The sequence below is a fragment of the Miscanthus floridulus genome, chromosome 17 (genome assembly GCF_019320115.1).
Source record: "Miscanthus floridulus cultivar M001 chromosome 17, ASM1932011v1, whole genome shotgun sequence".
NCBI classification, from domain to species: Eukaryota; Viridiplantae; Streptophyta; class Magnoliopsida; order Poales; family Poaceae; genus Miscanthus; species Miscanthus floridulus.
In genome coordinates, this window is record NC_089596.1 from 86,373,551 (window position 1) to 86,383,752 (window position 10,202).

The 10,202-nt window shown below is 49.3% G+C and overlaps 1 pseudogene; it reads right to left on the reverse strand.

Annotated features, from left to right (window-relative positions):
- Positions 1 to 1,072: 1,072 nt before the first annotated feature.
- Positions 1,073 to 4,805, reverse strand: LOC136515908 (uncharacterized; annotated as a pseudogene).
- Positions 4,806 to 10,202: the final 5,397 nt, after the last annotated feature.

Here is a 10,202-nt window from a genome sequence, read left to right on the forward strand (position 1 = left end):
GTACTGAACAATAGTTTTGCTTTTGCAGAATGCGTGTGGATATCTTGGACCTGCAGTACCTTTGAGCAAGGTTTCCATATTGCTGCGGGCACTGTGGATGACAAAGGCCTGAATGGAAATAGGATGGCCTATATATAATAATTGGCTTATATAGCTCATTAGTATGATTCTATGGAGAGAGATTATCTTTAATGAATGTTAGTGTGGATGATGTGGCTCGTAGATGTGGATAACTATATGTTAGTGGATGATGTTCCCAACTGATGTGGATAGCTTAGCTTGCATGAAGAGGCCCTGTTCGCTTCTCTTATAATCCGTACTTTTCAGCTTGTTTTTTTTTCAGTCGGAACAGTGTTTTTCTCTAACAACAAATCGGGAACAGTGTTTCGGTTTGTTTTTTCAACGAAGCTAACGGGACCAGAGATAGATTATCAAAATGTTTTTTTTAATGTTAGTAGATGATGTAGCTCGCTGATATAGGCAGCTAGATGAGTGGTAATAATTTATATAATTGTATGGTACGGTTAGCAAAATCTCCTACGATTATTTGACTATGACCCTATGTTAGTCACCTCCAAATGTGCAAACCGATGGAAATTTTCAGGATTTGGTGGGCTCATCTCATCTGCTATTGGAAAAAAGTGGCCACTGCATTCCGAAAGTGATATCCTCCGTGCAATTGCCGCTGCCGAAACTTCCTCTGATGGATGGGTGCAAGTTTCAGTAGCAGGAGGCCATCAAACGGAGAGACTTTGCGTATAGCAGCCATGCATCGTCGTTCAACGACGTGACGTGAAATTGATGGATGCAAGGCAGGCGAGACAGGAACATCGTCCAAGAGTAGACGGTTTGGACGTCAATCAGTGCGATTTGCCGATGCTTACAGACAGTGGAAATTAAAGGAAATGACTCGACCATGGTGGCGGACCGATGGAGTCCAAAGGATGACGCGGGCCGGGCTGGGGGTGAGCAGAGCACCGATAGCAGCCGGCCGGGTTTCTCCGAGACGACGGCGATTATGGTCGTACTCGTGCCGGCCTTTTCTTCCTCCCAGCCCGTCCGTCCGCTGAAGCTAAGGACGCCACCGCAACCGCATCACATCGCGTGCCGGTGCCTGATGGTACCTACGTGCTGTACGCGCGGCCGGGAGGAGGGAGAGTAGTCGAAAGCCGCCGGAGGAATCGAAGCTGGTGGCTGCGGAGTGACCAGCCGAAATCAGTCGCACCATTTGTGCCGTGTCACCTTCTCCGATGCTGTTGTCGCTGTGGCGTGGATGGACAAGTTCGTTGATCAGCTGGAGGATGAGCAGGGTTGCCTGGATGGACTGCGCCTGCCTGCGACGACTGCAAAGAGAAATGGACTAGGGATGAAAACGGAACGGATATTTTCCGACCGTATTCGAAACCGAATCTGTTTAGAGGGGTTGAGATCTGTCCGTATCCGAGTCCGGATATCCAACATCCGATACCGTATCCGTATTCGAATATTCAAATCGTATATTTATGATGTCGATATCCAATCGTATCATATCCGACATAGTTGACACTATCCGTATTCGAATCCGAATCCGGACAGAAATATAAAAACAAATGTAATATCGGTGATATCCGTTCGTATCCGATCCATTTTCATCCCTAGAAATGGTTGAAGAATTGGAGTTTGGTTCCCGTACGTGTTTTTCGTGTATGTATGGCCCAACTGACGTCAATACACAGTGCTTGCTCCGTCCCGTTTGAAATCGTAACACGTTTCGACTTCTGCAAGTATATAGCAAAAGCTCCATGTCTAAGAAAAAAAACGTCTTACACTTTAGAACGGATGAAATATATCACGTAAGCACACCTAGCCAAGTAAAGTGAACATTTTTTTGACATTTTCTTGGAATACATGTGTCTCACCGTCTATATCACGTAGCCACACATAGCCAAGTAAAGGCAACTCTTTTTTTTTTTGTGACTGTGCCGTTGCATGTTTTTATTATTAAAATAAGAGAAATCAACAGTAATAAGCCATGTTTACCACGAAAGCACCAGCAAATAGAGTCGAAAGACTAGGGACCACTTGGTTTCTTAGCTAGCAACAATGGTTCCGTTCGCTTCGCTGAAAAAACAAGCAAAACACTGTTCCGGCTGATTTGTTGGGAGAGAAAAACACTGTTCTGGCTGAAAAAAGAAGCTGAAAAATACAGATTATAAGAGAAACGAACAGGGTCAATGTTGCCTCCTTGTTCGAGTATGTGGAGCCATCTTATCTGTTTGGATACCTAGTAAGAGTTAATCGTGACATGCCCATGCAAGATTTTTCTTGTCCTTGTGAGTAGGAGAGGAGCCAGGGCCGGTGCTTGCGAGGCCGCAGCACTGGCCTTGCCTTTTGAATCTCATATAATCCATAAAAGAAAGGTAGTCCTAAAAATTAAAATCCAATCTATTTTTTCAATCAACTTAGCACCCCTTGTCTAGTCTAGATCTTTGTTTGTAGCCTCTGGTGAGGAAGTCAAATAGGTTATGTTGGATGGACATACTCCTATAATGCTAGCCACCTCTACAAATAAGTATATCTTGTATCACACTAAGAGCAAGCCAATAAATTTGTCTAATAGTCATGTCATATCATGAATAACAATCCAACTCAGACAATAGCTAAGGCTCTTTCTAAATTTTAATAATATTTTTTAATTATGTGAGACCTGCCACTACTCATCTGGTCTCGTCTCTCCCTCTATTCTCTAGTTTGTTCGGCAGGCCGTAAACGATCGTGGATTATTTACTGCTGGTTAGTTTGGTGTGAGAGAAAAATACTATTTCAACTTATAATCCACGGTAGCATACGAGTAAGCCAACAGACTGCTAGTCCGGAAGCCAGAAAACCAGCCGCTGTATTCTGTTCTAGAAGCCAAAAAAAAAAAATCAACCGTGCATTGATTCCAACCCCCACGCGTGCGAAGCTTGGAGGCCGTGAGCAGCCGGTCGACGGATGCGCATCGACCTCTCCTATTCTCGTTCTCTCTGCTGTTTTCTCTCTGTTCCATCTAAGACTTTGCTGGGTTGTCTTGACTATTAGACAAGTTGGCTTATTATACCTGCACTAAGAGCATCTCCTAGAATTTCCTAAACATCCTCCCAATCCTTGTTTTTTTAGAAAGATGGGAAAAAACTCCTCTCCAACAACTCCTAATCTTTTAGTACTTGGGAAATTACTCCCCCTTTCGCGTAACTTTAAGCGCTGCTCCCGTCGCGCGTATCCGTCCCCCGCGAGCGAGCAAGTCGGGGCGCTGGTCTCCACCACCTGCTACACGCGCACCACGCTGTCCTCGCCGGCGCTGGCCAGCCGCCGCCCGTCCGCGCTGAACTTGATGCTCCAGATGGACCCCTCGTGCGCCTGGATCTCCTGGCACATGTAGAGCCCGGTGAGCTCCTTGCTCGACTTGCCGTACTGGTGTGCCTTAAGCCGCTCGGACGCCGTGGCCGGCGGCGCGGCCCCCGCGGAGGCATTGTTGGTGGAGACCGACTTGGACACGGCCGCAGCCGTGGACGTGACACCCGACTTGGTGTTGGTTTCATTGTCCTGCATGAACCCTATGGCCACGGACTTGATGTTCTTGAGCCAGCCGCCCTTCTTCTTGCTCCCAGCGGCCTTGTCGGCCTTGGGCGGCACGCCGCCGCCGGCGGGCAGCGGCGCGGGCTGGTGCTGGCTCGTGCCAGGTGCCACGCCGCATGAGCTTCATGATCGGGGTGTTGTCGATGAACTTCTCGATCTCCTCCATCCCCAGCATGCCCGTCTGGTTGCTCGACGAAACGTCCTTGGGTATGGTGGCGGCCACGACGGCGACCTGCTCCTTCTCGCTGTCCCGATTATTCTTGCTGCTCCCATCCACGCCGCATGAGCTTCATGATCGGGGTGTTGTCGATGAACTTCTCGATCTCCTCCATCCCCAGCATGCCCGTCTGGTTGCTCGACGAAACATCCTTGGGTATGGTGGCGGCCACGACGGCGACCTGCTTCTTCTCGCTGTCCCGATTATTCTTGCTGCTCCCATCATCGCCGTCGCCTTTGCTGCCTTTATCTGCTGGCGCTGCCGGCGGCGGCACGACAAGCAACTCGCGTGGAGCCACGGCTTGCGCTTTCCCGACGATGGTCGTGCCGCTGTCGCGGGCATCGTTGTCGTGCCGAGCCGGCAAGGAACGGACGCGATGCAAGGGCTGCTGCGATGGTGGCTTCCCTGAGACCGACGCGCCGTCTTGCACGACGACAAGGTTGCTGTCCGACCGCCGCCTCATGATGGCCTCCTTCGCCGGCTGTGGCGCGGTAGCCGCCACCGCCTGCGCCGCAGCGGTAGTGCTCGGCACGTTGGCAGCGGCCGAGGCGGCGGCGGTGGGTGGGATCGGCGATGGCGGTGGCTTCGGCCTCGACAAGCTCTGGGACATGGCCCGCCGGACATCGGCGGGGCGTTTCTTCATGCTGTGCCGGCACAGCGCGAGGTCCCGGCTACTGGCCATCCCGAGCCCCTAGTGCAGGCGGCGGCGGCGCTCCTGGATGGACATGGGCTCGTCGGACATCCAGATGTCGTACTTGGACGTGTCCTCGTCCTCCTCCTCCTCGTCGTCGTCATCCACCAGCATGGGCGAGTGGTACCGGCGGAAGCTCTTGAAGTTCTGGTCACCCACCGCGGAGGTGAAGGAGACACGGACGTCCTCCTCATCGTCGTCATCGGAAGGGAAGTTGGCCTCGAGGTGCAGGCCGGAAGGCACGTGGTCCAGGCAGTGGAAGAAGGCCTCCTTGTCGCCGCCGTCGCCACCACCGCTCATCTCGATGCCGCGTTGTTGGTGGTGGTACGAGATGCAGGCCTCAAATTTGATTTTTTTAGATGACATTTATTAAAATTTCTTGGAGATGACTATCTTTTCTCCTTCTAATATCTTTTTAGGAGTTGCCAAACTACAAGTTTTTAGGAGAAAAAATTAGGAAACTCTTGGAGATGCTCTAACAATTTTGCGACGATCTCAAGCTCCTAAACACTTATTTGCACGTTGAGCGTGGCTTTCCATGCACCGCTTAGCGGCGCTGTCTTACCAACCATGCTGTCGATCTTTCCATGTTTTTAGATCTGCGATGACTGTGCGCGGCTAGCTCGCGATGGCGTCGGCACGCCCGACCCGAGCACCGCGGCCAGGCCGCGGGACGGGGCGCTGGTCCTCGGCTCAGATCGGACCCCAGACTGGCAATGCGAGCGCCGCGCGCGTGCACGCCCCGGCCATGGCCATGGCCACGGGCGACGTACGGCGTGCCCACCCATGCGAACGCGGCAGGGCCGCGGGCGGCGCTCGACACGTCGGCAAGGCGGCACCACAGCCCGCATGGGCATGGGGAGACAGCGGCAAGCAGAGACCGCTACGCTTTAGAAGGCTGGTCCCGATCGACGGATCAATCGGTCGATGGGCAGGGCAGCGGTGGCACCACACACAGCACCAGATCATCCAATGACCTGTGGATTCCTTGGTCGCATAATAGAGACAGCATGGAAACGAGAGACGTACAGCCAGACAGGTCGATCGTCCACCTTGTGCTCGATCCATCCGCCGGTGCAGTCGCGTCGTCCATCGATCTACCACCTTCCGCCAGCTAGCTAGCTTTCTCGATCAACGCATGGAGATTCTTCACAAATCACATGAGCATAGTCTAGTACTGCATGCAATGGTGAATACATGAACATCCATAGTCTAGAACTCCTATGCATATGCATGTGCTATATACTGGTACATTTGCTTTTGGGGGAAGAAGAATAGTACTCCTACCCGTATACTCCTAGGCTAGGCTGCTGTCATCAAATCAAGGCCGCGTTTAGTTCGCTGCCGATTCGGCATTTGCACAGTGTTCGATGTGACGGCGAACACTGTAGTAATTTCGTTTGTATTTGTGAATTATTATCCAAATATTGACTAATTAGGCTCAAAAGATTCGTCTCGCAAAGTTCAACCAAACTGTGCAAATAGTTTTTGATTTCATCTACATTTAGTACTCCATGCATGTACCGTAAGTTTGATGTGATGGGGAATCTTCTTTTTGCATAGTGCCAAATTTTGGATTTCGGTGGAACTAAACATGGCCCAAAGGGAAAGGAAAAGGGTACACCTAGGCAGCAGCTAGACACGGCTCTAGCTCTGCGGTAGCATGAGTAGGTCGGTCGGGCCATGTTCCAATCCGGTGTGTGCATTCCCAGGGTTTCAGGGTTTGGATCCGTAGTCACGTGTATATATAGCCATGCAGCCCGAGCCCGTTGGCCCGACCTCAGGCCCATTTTTTTTGGCCCGGCTCAAGCACGGCCCGGCCCAGCAGCAAGCGGGCCTGGGCTGGCACGGTCCAGAGGAGCAGGCCGTGCCTGGGCCTTACCCCAGGCACGTGGGCTGGCATGGCATGACCCGTTCTTCAACGGCAGGCCCGCTGGCGGCCCGGCCTGCCACCGGCCGGCCCCTCCCCGTAGCCCCGTGCCCTCGCTCGAGTATATAAGCGGGGAGCGTCGGCTGAGCTGCTCGTCCGCTCCCAACCCTAACCCTAATCCCCGCTCTCTCTCGCTCGCCGTGGTGCATCTCTGCTCTCTCGCCCACATCGGTCGCATCCACGATCCACCAGTGGCGAATCTGAGCTCTCTCATCCATCGTCCCCGGCTCCGATGACCTCAATCCGCCTATCTGACCCTGCCTGCACTCTCCTCCCTTCTCCCTCTCTCCTCTGGACCTCTCACTCTCGGTGAACTATGTGAGTTCATGACCGTGTTCCCATCCGTCCCTCCTCCGCCGTTCGCCGTCATCTCTAATCGGTGTCTCTCCTTTGGGTGGCCCTCGTCATCTCTGGCTCCAGGCTTCGGTTGCGCAGGTAGTCCACAAACCCTAACCCTAACCCTAGATCTGTCTTCTTGTGTCTCTTTGTTTTTCTCCTCCGCGCAGGTCAGTTGTCGATGCCTCTTCCTCTTCCTATGGCATAGTCCGGGCACATTGGTCGCACGCACCGTTGAGGAACAGTGCTAGAGATTAGCCGTCCGCGGTCAAGGTCACCATGGCAGGTGACGACGATGTCGTCTATCCACTCACCGGCAACGATGACCTGATCGCGGCAGGGCTGGTCCCCGAGGACGATGATGACATCCATGACGACGCTGCTGCGTTGTTGGGTATCGATGTCGGTAGCGGCTCTGCTCCGATCGATCTGGACGGCCGAGACGGTGGTGGAGGGGCGGCGTCAGCGACATGGACTATATTAGTGTTGCCTGCTGTTTACTGAACGTCATGATATGCTTATGAATTTTGTGTTGCCTGCTGCTTCTTCTGTTGCTTTGACTTTAGACATTTAGTCTGGTAATGCTAAGGAGGACTATATTAGTGTTGTTGCTTACTATGTGAATGCCGATTGAAAGTTACAGAAAAGGGTTATTGGTCTTAGACTGATTGAGGTTAAACATTCTGGTGAAAACATTGCTGAAAGAATTGCTGCTATGGTTGAGGAGTATTATCTGATTGATAAGATTTTCTCTATCACTCTAGACAATGCTTCTTCTAATGCTAAGGCTATGAACACTTTAACACCTATATTTGCTGGTTACTTGGGTCCTAATCCTTTACCTGATCCTTTGGATCCTAGTAACCGTAAGTACAGTCTTGTACATCAACGTTGTGCTTGTCATATCATTAATCTCATTGTAAAATCTAGATTAAAGAGGTCAAAACCTTACACAGAAGATTTTAGAACTGCATTTAACTTCTTAAATTCTTTTAATCAAAGAATTGCATTGTTCAAGGAATACTGTAATGCTAAGGGTGTTAGACCTAGAAAGTTTGGCTTGAATATGGATGTTAGATGGAATTCTACTTACCTGATGCTTAAACACTTACTTCCATACAAGAATATATTTTTTGTTTCATTAATTCCCATTATGGATCATAATTGTTGACTAGAAATCATTTGTATGTTGCTGAGAAGTTATTGGAGTTCCTGGAACTCTTCTATGACTTCACTGTTCTGTCTGGTGTTTATTATCCTACAAGTCCACTTGTTCTGCACCATATCCTAGAGATTGCTTCTCATTTGCATGCATGTGAAAATGTTCAAAATCTAAGAGCTATTGTATATCCTATGAAGCTTAAATTCCTTAAATATTGGCAGGACATACCTCTGTTATATTCATATGCATTCATTCTTGATCCTAGAGCTAAGATGCGAGGTTTCTTTAATGTGCTATAATTACTTGGTGAATACACTGGTTCTGAGTACAGTTCATACTATGCTAATGTCAAAACTGAATTGTATAAACTATCTAACAAATATGAGAGCAAGTTTGGTGCAGCTAGGTCTCAAAGGGTTGCACAACCATCAAATCATACAGGTAAGAAAAAGTAGGCATGGGGAAGAATCTTTGGCCGTGGATTGGGTGTTGTTGGTCCTTCCCCTCTCCCTGCCACTTCATCTTCATCTACTTCTACTGTTTGTGAGCTCTCAGCTTACTTAGACAGTGACAATGTTATTTCTTATGAGGATGATTTTGATCTACTTCTGTAGTGGCGTGACCAAAAGCTAACATTTCCAATCCTATCTATAATGGATAGAGATACCATATAAGTTCTTGTATCTACTGTCTTTTTAGAGTCTTGTTTTAGTTTGATAGGCAGGATAATTGAGGAACGGCGGCGGCGCTTGTCACCAGAGACTATGGAGATGCTGACCTACATAAAGGACTGGGAGTTAGGAGAAAGAAGGGAACATCATGCTATTGACAACCTAGAGCTGGAAGACTCATTCAAGAACTTGTACCACGATGAAGATGAAGCTACTGGTGGTGCTCCTGGTACTTAGTTAGGTTGAGACTTGACTCTTGAGAGTGAGTGTGATCTGTGACTGTGAAAGAGTGAGTGTGAGAGTGTGATCTGTGAGAGAGTGAGAGTGTCTGTTTCTGTGTATGTGAGTGTGGGACTGAGACAGTGAGTGTGAGTGTGATCTGTGCTATGAGAGAGTGAGAGTGTATGTGACTGTGAGTGTGGGACTGAGACCATGAGTGTGAGAGACTGAGAGTGTATGTGACTTTGAGTGTGGGATTGAGACAGTGAGTGAGAGTGTGAGAGAGTGTCTCTGCGACTTGTCTCTCATTTGAACAATGGTTTGTAAGACTTAATTAAGAGCTGGCGACACTCTTTTTTTCTTTCTAGGCTTTCTCATAAGGGTGAGTTTTATCTAGAAAGGTTTTTAATGAGGCAGCATTGCACTAAATATCTCATTTTGGTTATTTCTGTTATCTGTTGGCTTTGGAGTTTGATATATCTGTTGGACTGTGAATGTATTGGACTTTGATTTTGTATCTGTATGATTCTATGAATGAAATGAAAGTATGAAACTGTAAATGTATTGGACTTTGATTCTGTGAATGCAAGGGTAACGGCCTAACAGGTTGTGGGCTGGCACGGCCCGTAATTCTGGTCGTGCTTAGCGGGCCGGCATAGCACAAAAAATGGCCCATAGTGCCGTGCCTGGGCCGAAGGCTAGACCCGTGGCCCTAAGAGGCACAGCCCGGGAGGCCCGGCGTGCCATGCCGGCCCGACCCCCATTGGGCCGTGCTTTCACAGGCCCGTGCCGTGCCAGGCTGGGCTAGCCCGTTGGCCATCTATGGTCACGTGTAGTGCTTTGAGCTAGCCATGGGCCTCTGTACCTGTATGGCTGAAAGGTCCTAATATGGCTAGAGAGGGGGTTAATAGCCTATTTAAAAATCTACAAATCAACTAGAGCAATTTGATTAGTATGACAAATAGCGTAATGCAAACTTGCTCTAGCTCTACAAGGATTGCAAGCCACCTATCTAACAATTCTAGTTGCAATGATTAATTAGGCACCCAAACTTGCTATGTAACTACTCACTAAGAGCTCTCAAACTTGCTACTCTAAAGAGCTCAACTAGATGAATGTAAATAGTAAAGCAAGCTCTCAAATCTAATTACACTAAAGAGCTTGTATCAATTAGTTTGCAAGAATGTAAATAAGTGAGTAGGGTGATTATACCGCCGTGTAGGGGATGAACCAATCACAAGATGACGATTAAGCCAATCACCGGGAGAATGCAAATGACAAGAGACAATCGATTTTTCTTCCGAGGTTCACGTGCTTGCCAACACGCTAGTCCCCATTGTGTCGACCAACACTCGGTGGTTCGGCAGCTAAGAGGTGTT